General features: G+C 52.8%; 1 protein-coding gene across 2 annotated transcripts in view; it reads left to right on the top strand.

Moving 5' to 3' along the window:
• Window positions 1–235: 235 nt before the first annotated feature.
• PLD1 (phospholipase D1) overlaps window positions 236–11,806 on the top strand; it is a 67,860-nt gene continuing 56,289 nt past the window's right edge. For both annotated transcript variants that reach the window (XM_075506877.1, XM_075506876.1), the window contains exon 1: window positions 236–367. The gene's annotated coding sequence lies outside the window, so the exon portion shown is untranslated. The remainder of the gene's footprint in view (window positions 368–11,806) is intronic.

Genomic DNA, 11,806 nt, shown 5'->3' with positions numbered 1-11,806 from the left:
TATGTTTGTTGTCCCCCTGATACGAAGCGCCCACCGCCAACGAGGGGCAGCGCGCACCGAGCCGCCCTGCCCTTTCCCGCCTGCCCCTCCTGCCCGCCTCCCAACAGGCTCCCTGGCTGGCGGGGAGGGGTTTCCCCTGACGAGCCAGTGCTCATAGGCTGCCCCGCCTGTGGGCTGGGTCGCGCTGCGGTTTGCCTTGGGGGAGCCAGCCTGGATGCTGGGACCCAGGCGGCGGGGCCGGGCGGGCGGGGCCGGGGCCGGGGCGGCTCCTCCGTGCGGCTCCTCCGGCTGCGGGGCCGCGGCTGCCGGGACAGCGCCTTGCCGGGACGGCAGCACCATGAGGGGCCCGCTGCCTCGGGGGCAGGAGGTCGGTAGAGACGGAGCCGCGGTCGTTGCCGGAGCGGTGCGGTCCCGGTTGCCGTCGGCGGGCGGGGAGAGGCTGATGCGCTCCCCGGGCTGGGCCGGCCGGCGGCGGGGAGGGGGCCTGGCTTTGGGTCGGTCTGGGGGGCAGATACTTCAACGCAGGACGCTTGTTTTCAAGTTAATTCCCCGCTTGGGCTCTTCGCTGAGGCCGGGCAGCAAACTTTGCCGGTGGGAGGTGTTTATCAGCCCTGGAGGACATACTTGGGAGGATTTGCTAATTTTTCGTGCTTTGAAATGGGTTTGGATGCGGCGAGGCTGATGAGCCCTGCGCCGGGCTGGGGTCAGCCGGGGGGGGGGGGTGGCTCTGGGTCGGGGAATGGGGAGGTGGTAGCTTGACATTTTCTGGCAGCTTCGGTGTTTCCGAGATGTCTCTGGCTGGCGTGTCTCCGAAGCGGGTGAGGCTGCGGCTCTGCCCCGTCCCTTTTAGCAGCCGCCGTTTCGGGACGAGGGGGAAAACCTGAGAGTTTCCCAACGTGCTGGCAGCAGGCTGAGACAGCCCCTTCTGCTGAGCTGCCGCCTCGGTTTCTTGCAAAGAAAACCTTTTCTGCCTGTTGCTATTTTCCTTTACTTGGCGTGATGCTCTTTCTTGATATAGGAGGCTGCTCTTTGGAAATCCTCAGCCCCAAAATGCCTCAGATCCGGCCGGGGCAATGACTCAAGCCGGTACGGCTCCGTTGACTTTGGCCGCGCAGGCAAAACACTCCCAGGGCCGATGCGGGTTGTCTGTCTGCAGCAGGACGATACGTATTACGTGTCCAGGTCTACGTGCTCTCCAGATCCCCCCTTTAAGTAAATCTGCACGATGCCTCTGAAGCCAGTAGAGTTAGGTGGCTGTCTGGGGGACCGACACCGATAGTTTAATCAGGCGGGTGAAGCTCTGCTTTGACATCCAGTTGAAGATCGTAAGTAATGGGATGTCATGGCAAGGCTGGTGCGTCCGTGGCTGCTGGGACAAATGCTCTCTGTTTGCGTGCGGCGTTGTTTCGTAGCTGCCCGTGTTTTGCAGCTCGGGGGGTGGAAACTCTGTTTCGAGTGTCTTTAATTGCTCAAGAATTCGTGTTTTCCCTCCCGTCCCGTCCCTGGCATTTGATAGCGTGAGCTCATGCCCGAGGCTCGCAGGTAACCAGGAAACTTAGTTTCTGACTGCCTCTTCTCGTGATGCTCACAGGAGTGTTAGCTCTGTGGCTTGGGTCTCCTGGCCAAATCCTGCCCAGTGTTGCCAGAAGTTGGGAAGCTCCAAGTTTAAGCCCTTGGGCCCAGGGCCACCCTTCCTGTTCAGCTTGCCATCATTCTGCACTGTATTTACTGTGAACGTGCAGAAAGACCCTTCTTTCAGGGTAAGTGTTACCTTGTGATGCTGAGTGCTGCCCAAGGATGCTGGGATCCCTGATCCCTGCTCAGGGGATGGGTGCTGAGCACCGGTGTGGGATGGCGGCCGCCAGCCCCCCTTGTGCAACTGCCCTGCGCTCGCCTGCGGCTGAAAGGGGCCCTTCCTCCCATCCTTTTGCTGTGAGATACCACCAAACCTGTAAAATGAGGTTTTTTGCAGTGGGAACGTGTGTCTGGCCTTCCCCAGGGCTGAGGGTGCAGCACATGGGAGACTTGCGGTGCCTGCTCCGCCACGGCATCCCCATCGCCCGTCTTCGTGCAGGGTTTCGCTAGCTGGGGGGGCTGAGCCCCGCGCTGCCCTCCCCTCCGGCAAGGGGGCCAGCCCCAGGCTTGGCCAGAGCTTCCTGGGGGAGAGGGTCGAGGTTTATCAAAACAAGTTGAGGAAAAACCCAGAAAAGACCTATTAAAATTTACAGAGATTCCTGTAGGCTGTGGTTTAGCCCATTAAATGAAAGTTTATTGAGAGGTACATCCGTTTAATTTGTTTTTGCCCAGATTTAACTTTCCTACTTAGAGAAGATCAAAGGGTCTCAAATACCCATTTGCACATTTAATTTTGTCCAGATACATAACATCTTCCTCTTCAGGATTATTGAAAATTAGTGTTGAGGCTCTAGTCTGAAAAGACTTAACAAAGTGACTTCTCCTGGGAGCTGCAATGCTCTTTTTATTTTGAGAGGCTTGAACTCCTGCCACAAATAATGGTGTTGCTGGCAGGTGTCTCCTGAGCTCTGGCAGCTGAGGAAGAGTTTGCTGGGATCAGAATTGCAGCTTCTTTAAACTGCTGAAGATGCCATTTTACATATATATAAATAAAATTATAAGTGCTAGGTAGGTAATCTTTGCTGGTGAAATAATTCTTTCAGGAAGCGAGCTGAATTCCTGTGCCTCACCTAGAAATTTTTACTACTTTTCTTAACAGTAGCAAAGTGTAAAGGCTTGTGGTAACTTGACATTGTTATCCCCTGTAATTTATGAAGTGCTCTTTAGACTGCAGGTGTGTCTGCAATAAAGGAAAGATCCCGTGTTTTACGGTGGGTCTGCTCTCCAGCAGTGATTTGAGAAATCACTTCCTTAGTAAGCCATGCAAAGAAGTGCAGTTGTGTCTCCTCTGTCTGTTAGTTATGAACTGAACTGGGGTTTTTACAGTTATTCCTTCTCTGGTAATTGATTTAAAGCAAGCTGGCAAACCTTCAGGGAAAGAAACATCAGGGGAATGCATGTAACTGCCAATGTTGCCACAATTTTTATTCCCTTGAAATGAAATCATAAAGAAGATATCAGTTATTAATGTTCACACAGGCTTCTAGATTTATCTTCTCTCTCTCTACCTAATGAACACACCAAAGGAGAAACTCGGTCTCTGAAATAACCGGGGCCGCAGAGTACTGCGGCAAGCCATCACGCTCTGTTATGAGAAGCACCCGTCTGTTGCCTTTGCTGCAAACAGGTGGTTCCTCAATTTCACATTGGAAGAGCTATTTTGCAGCAAGTCATTTAAAAAATAATAATTAAAAAAAACCTTTGAGTGGGAACGGGCATTGTAACAGTGGCCCTAAATCTGTGTATAATTAGAGCGGAGGAAGCAATTTGATTTTCTGGGTGTTGAGTTGCTGGGGTGTCTCGTGTCAGTAAGCACCTGGTCGGAGCTGAGGCTGAGGAGGGCGAGAGCGAACGCTTCATGCCTCTTCCTCCTATTGTCTGGCTGACAATTGATGATGTGTTTTTAACTTGCTCTCACATGCCCTGTACCCTGGAAACTTCTTCAGGGACTGAGAGAGATTCAGTCATGGCCATGTGTCTGACAGAAGTTGCGGTTGGGCTCTTTTTTCTTTCCTTTCACAAAACCTTGGCCAGCCTTTTTTCTTTTTTTTTTTTTTTTTTTTTTGTTTTCCAAACCCAAGGTTTTTTGGTCCTTATTCAGGTGCTGCTTGCCATGCTTTTTTGTGCACGCTGAGATGTGGGATGTGTGAGTAGCTGGCACACAGCCTGGCTTCTTTGCAGCTGGCTATGCGGGGCCAGACCTCAGTCCTGCTGAGCTGCAGGATGGCGATACAGGTATATTATTATCAATGTAATTTTTTTGTTTATATATAAAAATAATTTTAACAGATACTTAGCCAGGTGCCCCTGCCCTGCCACTCGCTTTCACGGACTCATGAGCATCTGCCGGATGCATGTACCAGCTCCACATGTGCAGACACCCTGGAAAGCAGAGGGCGGTGGAGGAATTGGGAGAAAAAAAAGCCCTGCTTGCCAACTTTTCTTTCCAAAATACTTGCCATGCTGCTTCCCCACCTGCTTGGCACAGGGTGTCCAGGGTGGCAGGAGGCAGCCGTGCTCCTTGGGGCAGGGGACGTGCACCCTTACCCTGGCTCCTGTGCCTGGGGGGGCACACAGGAGGGAAGCGTGTGGATTTGCAGGTTGTTAATTTTATTTATATATATATCTGTGTCTTCAGGATTCGGGGTTTTCTCTGTTTCCATGCAATAATAGTGGGAGGTATCTAATCGCTGGGGTCGGCATCGCGTGCCATCGCCGCTGCCCTGAGCGCTTCACACGTCCCTCGCTCCTCGTGCCCACGCGCTGCGGTGGCATTTAGTGCCTTCTAGATCCCTAAGGCAGATAAACACCACCACGACACCACGCCGGGGGTTTACGTAACGGAGCGGGAGCGGGGCTTGCGTCTGTCAGCTCGCCAGCGCCGGGGTGCCGCATCCCCCGGGCACCCATCTGCTGGCACGGGGCGGCGGGGAGAGGCTGTCTGGTGGCTGCTGCTGCCATGCTGGAGAGCCGGGACCCCAAAAGGAGCTGGGACCACGCCAGGCATCCCCCCGGCACGTGCTGCCTCCTCGCCAGGGCAGGAGAGGAAGCCACGCGCCCCGGCAGGGAAGCAAGTTTTGCCTCTGAGAGTAAAAACTTGCAATTTAAAAACAGCTCTGGCTTGCGTGAGTCTAAATAGACACCAGTGAGGCAAAACTTGCTAAAAACGGGTCAGGGAGGGGGACGGAGCAACTGCCAGCAGGACCTGCCACCGCTCTGGCAGCGAGCGTGGTGTGCCGGCAGGGTGACGATGCAGCATGTGGTCAGGGTTTATTGCCAAAAAGGGATGCAAGATTTTTAATATCAAGCTAATCGCCTCGAGATAGCAATCTTATCGGGCTAATGTGCTTGCTTTGTTGCCAAGAAAATGTGCCTGAGAGTGGGGCTGGGTGGGAATGAACCCGGCACCGTCTCCTTGGCACACCTCTGCTCGACTGCGCCGAGCCGGCACCAAAGCCGGCTGCAGCCATGTGCAGCATTTGCACCTCTGTGCTCTTTGGTTGGTTGTGTTTCTGCAACCATTTTCCCTTAAAATTTCCCCTTTGCGCTCTGGGGATGCAGCGCTGATCGTATTGAGCTCCGGCAAATAAAATTGTGCAACACCTCTAGTAGGATTTGACAGCAAAGTACCCAGTTTGCATTAGTTATCTTAATGTAATAACATTGGCTCTTCCTCCTCTATCCCCTTTTTTTCTGTCAGAGAAGACCCAAATAAAATAAGAAATGGCCTTCTGTCCTAAGGAACTGACTCTCTGGGGAGAAAGGATGTAATAAAAATGCAATGTGAATAGTGGTGGGGTGGGCAGCTTGCAGAAGAGAAAGAGCATCACTCCGTTGCCCACCTGGGCAAGCTGGGGTGGGCTATGGAAAGCCTCCGAGAGAGGAGGAGGAGGTGCAGAGCTGAGGATGAAAAACGTCATCGCTATTTGCGGGTTTACTCAACAGAAAGAGATGTTTTCCCTGGGTGTGGAGTCCTGTTTGTGCTATACTGACAGCAGCGAATATTCATGCTGTTGGGGGTTATTTTTCTGGTTTACACCTCTGTTGATGGAAGAAGAGTTAAATTGTGATTTCCTTGATTGCATCTTTCAGGTCAAGCTGTGAGTGGGCCTGATTCCTGTCTTAGATTTTCGTTTCTGCCAGTGCAATGAGCCCTCACGTGTGCAGCCCTCGCATGAGGGCTTTTTTTTTTTTTTTTGGGCAAATAAGATAAACCCAGGGATAAATGCCTGGTGCTTTCTGGGGCTGGCGGGGAGATCCGGGTGCTGCTCCCCAGCTCTGGGGGCTGTTTGCAGCTGCCTCCCCACGGCGGGGGAAGGTGGTCCGGGCACAGAGGGTCCGCTCTTCTCCGGGACGAGCGTTCCAGCGCGCGGGGACAACAGGCGGTGTCAGGCAGACAATGTCCCACAGACCAGCGCTCTGACGGCCTCTGTCCGAGCCTGTGCGAGCGGGCGATTCACAGCCGGTCGGTGTTTCTGGGTGTCTTGCCGCGTGGGAACTTGCTTCTCGACTCCTCTCCCGTCAGGGTCCCGGCGGCGGTGTGCCCCGGGGCTCCTCCGTGCCACCAGCACTGACACACCACCGAGCCGCTTCCCAGAAACTTCTCCCATTTTACCAGCCGGAGGATTGGGAGGGGTGGTTTTGGTTTGGTGGTTTTTTTTTTTGTTTGTTTGGTTTTTTTAAATCTGAAATCCTCATTTCTTGCTCTTCCCCCCCCGGTCTTTATTTCCCCACCCAGAACACAGCCCTCTCATGAACGCACGCTGCTAGCCGCATCGCACCTCAGCACAAGGCTTCTCTCACCATCAGCTGGGCTTGCAGCCTTGGGGATCCCCAGGGTAAAAATAAACCAGCAATAGTCATTAATTGCACATTTCCAGCACTTCCAGTAACCTGGGGTGTTGTGGCAGTACCTCGTAACTGTGCCCCGCTACCTGGCTCAAAGGCAACCTCGCTGCTTTTTTTTTTTATTAAAAAAAAAAAAAAGTTTTCTCTCTTTCCCTCAACAAACTTTGAATGTGACACACGAGGTAAAACAGGTGGATATTTTGGGCCTGCGTTTTCTCTTTTAATTCAAGTGACGTGCAGTTACACGATGCAGTTGGCTTTTCTGTGTGAAGAACGCAAATCTGCCTTGTTTGGTGTTTTCTTGGGTGCAGTGGGAAGCACCCATGGGTGCTGGGGTCTCCCAGGAAGCTCAGCTGTCTTCTCTCTGTCACAGCTAAAGGGCTGCCAAAACAATGTGGAGAGCAGGCAGTACATCTTACGGTCTTTTCAGAAAGAAATGCTTTGGTCTCTCATTCCTCTTTTTCTAAATGTCTGTGTATGTAGTCCCCATGAGATGTTCTGAAGTGTATTTTTCCATGACAGAGGTTTCCTGCAAATCGTTTGTGGTGGTGGTTTTTTTTCTTGGCAAAGGTCCCACCCAGTGTTAAGTCTTACCAAGAAAGAATAGTAGATGACTCACGGTGGCTTTGAAATTTCTGCAGTTAGACCTGATCCCGCTGAGTTTTTGCAGTAATTATGGCAACCGAGCCATTTTGTTCACTGGGAGAAAGAACCAGCGAGATGGGAACTGCTGTCTGAGCCTGCTCAAGTTTTTTTCTTCCCCAAAGCTATCGCTTTTTCCTGCCAAACAGCTTTTTTGTACATGTAGAAAACTGTCTGCAGACACCTTTCTGAGCAGCACTGCTCCAGAAGGCTGTGGCAGTTGAAGGGAAAAATAATATTTAATTTTTGGCTCATCGTGTGCGCTGAGGTCTGGAGGGTTAAGCTTGTAAGTCTTAACCTTCATGCTCTGATTGTTCTCTAGGAACATGTGGAAAAATACTCTACAGGAGTTTTCACAAAATGAGAAGGAGCTGCAGGGTGTCTCTGGCTTGTCCAGACACCCGCGTCGCTTGTAAGGTGCTGGAGGTCTGGGTCCGTGGGTGGGGAGAGGAGTGAGGAGGCAGCTGAGGTTTGATTTGAGTTCAGACACGAGCGTCATCTTTCTCTGCCTGCCATCAGCGTGCTTCTGTGCTGGCTTGATGCAGGCAATTTTTTTCCCCTTTGGGAAGGAGGAAAAAAAAATATATCCGAGGCGTCTATTTTGTTCTAAGGAAGCTGTCAGTATTGTCAATGTGTGTAAATGAGCTATTTTGCATAAATTTGCAGGTGTTTAGTTGTATTTAAGCAAGAAATATAGGAGAGCTATTCTGTTTCTGCAAGTTACTTCTTTATAATGAGTAATTTTCCATTGAATTTGCCAGGGTTTGGTCCTAGTTCAGCAGGTACCGATCTGAAACCTTGGCCATCGTTCCAAAGTTACTCCCAAAATCAGAACCGAACTTCCATAATTATTTGCTAATCCTTAATTCTGATAATGAATCAAACACTTCAAGGTATAGAAAAATTAACTTTCCAGTAACTTGAGTAGCCTGTGTCCTGAGTGCTGTTATGATCCCATGGAGGGTCCTATGGAGATCCCATGGAGGGTCTCCTTGGGGGAGGCTGGTTCACAAAGCCACCCAAAGCCCTCCATAAAGTTTTGGGGACAACGTCACCTGTGCCCTCTGAGCTCGGCTCCCAGCTTCTCTTACAGTTACCTCTGGGACTTCCTCAAGCCAACTGCTTTCTTCTTGTAAACTAGAAGTTCTCAAATATTTGTTTTAGCTGGCCAGGGAGAAGGAAAATGCAGTTCTTGGGAGGCCTTAATGTTAGCCTAGATCCGTAGATGAAGCTGTCTGTGAACTGGTAGGAGGTTCCTGGCTGCGAAGGGGAGGCCGAGGGCTGATGTTTGCCTGTGTCGGTGCTTGCTGTTGGCCGTGGCTGAGGATAAGCAGCTGCTTTTGGAAGTGCACAGCAGGAGCAGGCATGTGCCCGCCTGTCACCTCCCCGGCACGTGTCGTTGCCGGCTCTTTGGGCACGATGCCGTATTGTACGACAGGCATGTGGCGCTGGGCGTCCCTGCTTGGCGGTGGGAGCCGAGTCCCCTGAGTGCTGTAGCTTTAGGCGTAGACTACAGAATGGAAGTCAGCCGGGGATGGAGACATCAAATTCTTGTGGAGTTTATTAGCCAGAATGCATGAAATGTCTTTAAAAGCATTGCTTAAAAAATAAATAATAATCATTAGGGAGCTTTGGTTTGGAAAGGTGCTAAAGCCAGGGTTGCAGGCAGCTGTACGGGAGCATTTCGGGGTGATGCAAATGGCTGCACCGTGTCATGGGGCTTTGCACCGGTGACTCCAGCCTGTCCCTGCCCTGGGCAGGTGATGGTGCTCTCGGGGTGGTGCAGGGTCCTGTTTGGGATGGGGAGGCAGCGGGGTGCTGGCCAAGGAGCAGAGAGAGGAGCTGCGACATCCCCTTGCTGGGACGGCTGGAGGTGCATGGTGTCCCCAAGGTGCCACAGCTCCTCCCGCTCGCGTGAACCTGACGTTCAGCCCGTGCTTTGGCTTTACCAAAGTACATCCCTGACGCGCTGCGCCCGCAGTAAGCAAACAGCTTGGCAGAGGTTAATGTTCAGCGTGCGCGGTGGCAGGGTCGATTCGCACCACCAGGAAGCATCAGCATGGGACGGCACCGTGCCATGGCCCGCGCGGACCCGGGGGCTGCCCGGGTGGGTGGACGTGCAGCAGCCGCTGGGACTGCGTGTGGGTCCCCGCCGCACACCCTGCACTCGGGGGCTTTCTTTAAGAGGGACAAAAGCAGCAACAAAACCTAGGTGGTGGTCACCCTGCAGTGGTTGTCCTTGAAGGTGGCAGTGGCCCTGGGAAGCCACCATGGGAGACGAGCCCGTGCCTCGAACCCCCCTGGCAGGGATGGGAGCTGGGCTTGGCTGCTGCTCGCACAGGAGCGCTCCGAGTCCTGCTCTGTGGGGCTGCCTTCCTGCTCCACCGTGGCCTTCTGCTCCTGCCAGCTGGGTTTTTTTTTTTCCCAATGAAAGTTATTTGAGGAATTCCATTAAAGCAAGCAAACAAAAATTCAAGACAACAGAAATGGCGTTTTATTAAAGAAATAAACTATTAGTAAAAATACGTCTGCTCAATCTGCTACTCCTTGTTGCTGCGATACCCACAGAAATTTCTCATTTCTTTGAGCGAGTCACATAAAGGGTCAACAAAAAGTTAGCACCTTCCCGTGCTTTCCCGTGTGGTTTGTAACAGCAGGAGGAGAAAAGAAAAATCATGTTCCCACTTAACGGAAACTTGGCAATAAGCAGCAGGGTCGCATCCGGAGCGGGGACGGTGACCTCCCGATGCGTACCTGCGCTCGCTGCCTTGATGCAGAGCAGCTGCCGCCGGGAGCCAGTGCCCGAGCAGGGCTGGGGAGCGGTGGCTGAGCGATCCTGTTTTAGTCGCCCAAATCCCTCCCCGAGTGCAGGCTGCAGTGCTTTCCCCGGGTTTAGCTTGGCTGGCGGGAGTTATGCGAAGCTCTGTAAGTGTTTGCGTTTATCAGCTGCCACCTAACCCCGCTGCGGGGTGGAGGTGCCGGGCTGCCTTCCAGCGCGGCCGCTCGGCTCCGAGCCGCTGAAATTCCCTGCGGAAATGTGGCTTGGCAGGTGGCGGTCGCTGGAGCAGACGTGGCACCGGGAGGTACCAGAATAGCGTTGAGTGATGTACAGGACATCAGCCGCGTAGACGTCTATACGTTTAGATCGTGAAAATATGTCCTGTATTTATATGACGTGTTCAACTATATATAAGAGCGGCAGCAATGCTTACCATCCCACGGGCACCGCGGTGGTCCTTGTCACCCGTGATCGCTGTGGGGATGGTCGCTCCAAGAGTCCTTTGCATTACACTATTGCCCTGGCAAGCTTCTCAGTTTTAGGATTTTATATAAAGCTTTTATGGCCAAGCTCTGCGTGTCTGCCAGCACGCTGCAGTGCTGCATCTTTTGACCTTCCCACTGTCTGTGCTCTTTGAAGCAGGTCCTTTTTCCAGCTCCTCTTTTCCCTCAGCTCAGGACTCCCTTTGCCACCCTCTGTGGCAGGGTTTGGTGGTGCTGGGATGGTGCTGATATCCAAGGTGTTGTCAACCGGTTCCCTTCACCCTCGCAGCTACAGTGCTGGCAGGTGTCTGGGTGTAGATAACCGGGTGCTGGAGGCTCCGGGCATCCCCTGCCCTGGCTTTCAGGGGTGTTATGCGCGGTGCTGCTGGGTTTAGGGGTGCAGAGCGTGTGCCGTGCCCACAGTAGAGAGTGGAGGGTTGACGGTGATCCAGGGGTTGAGCACAGCTCCAGGAGGATGCACGGCACGAGGTGTGAGCGTGGTACTTAAACACCTCGTCCGTGCCCGAGGAATCCAAAACACGGTGATGAATACGTACGTGAAGGGCTGTCATTAATCACTGATAGATACCTAATGATCGGCTTCCTGGGGGAGGCTGTGCTGCCCGGGGAGCGGGGACCGAGCTCTGGTGCGCGGCTGGGCAGGGGGAGCGGGAGCCAGAACAACCCGCGCATCGGCGTGAGATCAGCAGGCGACGCTCATCTGTGGATGTTTGTTTTCCTTTCATGCCGCTGTTCTGTAAAGCAAATAAAATGAGTCCTTGGGAAGGGCCTGACGCTTAGGCTGGTCCTGGGTGTGGGGAAAAACGCAGCACAGAGGGGTTTTCTGACTACAGCGGCGGGTTAGTCACCGCGTAATGACGGCGCTGCCCGTCACGATGACCGGCGCCTTACCTCATCGTTTCCCTTGACCTGCCTAGTTTTCCTGTTGTCTTTTCTCTAGCACGAACGCTGTGGGACAGATGCTGCGGGACCCCGTACGGGGGCAGAAGGGGCTCTGCCCAGCACAGGTAGCGCAGCAGGGACCCCCGTGGATTTACCTGTTATTTCCAGGCGATCCCAGTCTTGAAGCATCTTGTCCCGTGTTGCAAAGAGGCCGTGTGGGTTCCCGTGACTTAGCTTTTCCGGCGGGCGGGCTGGTGGCTTGGCAGTAAGCCTTGCATGGAAAGGATGGTGGAAATCAATAAAGCAGAACCAGGCAACTGTGCTGCAGTCATTAAAGTGGGAAGTGCTAATTGGTTCCTGCGTTTAGAGGTATTACTGTTAAATGTAGGAACTTTGTGAGAATAATTGTTTTGGAAACAGTGTTTTCAAATATTTTGGTTTTATCAGGGCTGGGCCAAAGATAAGAAATTTAGGTCAGGATGATGTCTGAACATGATGTTTATTGTTGATTTGGATT

Source organism: Mycteria americana, chromosome 7, assembly GCF_035582795.1.
Source record: "Mycteria americana isolate JAX WOST 10 ecotype Jacksonville Zoo and Gardens chromosome 7, USCA_MyAme_1.0, whole genome shotgun sequence".
NCBI lineage: Eukaryota > Metazoa > Chordata > Aves > Ciconiiformes > Ciconiidae > Mycteria > Mycteria americana.
The sequence above is the reverse complement of the archived record's forward strand: the minus strand, read 5'-3'. Positions and strand labels throughout refer to the sequence as shown.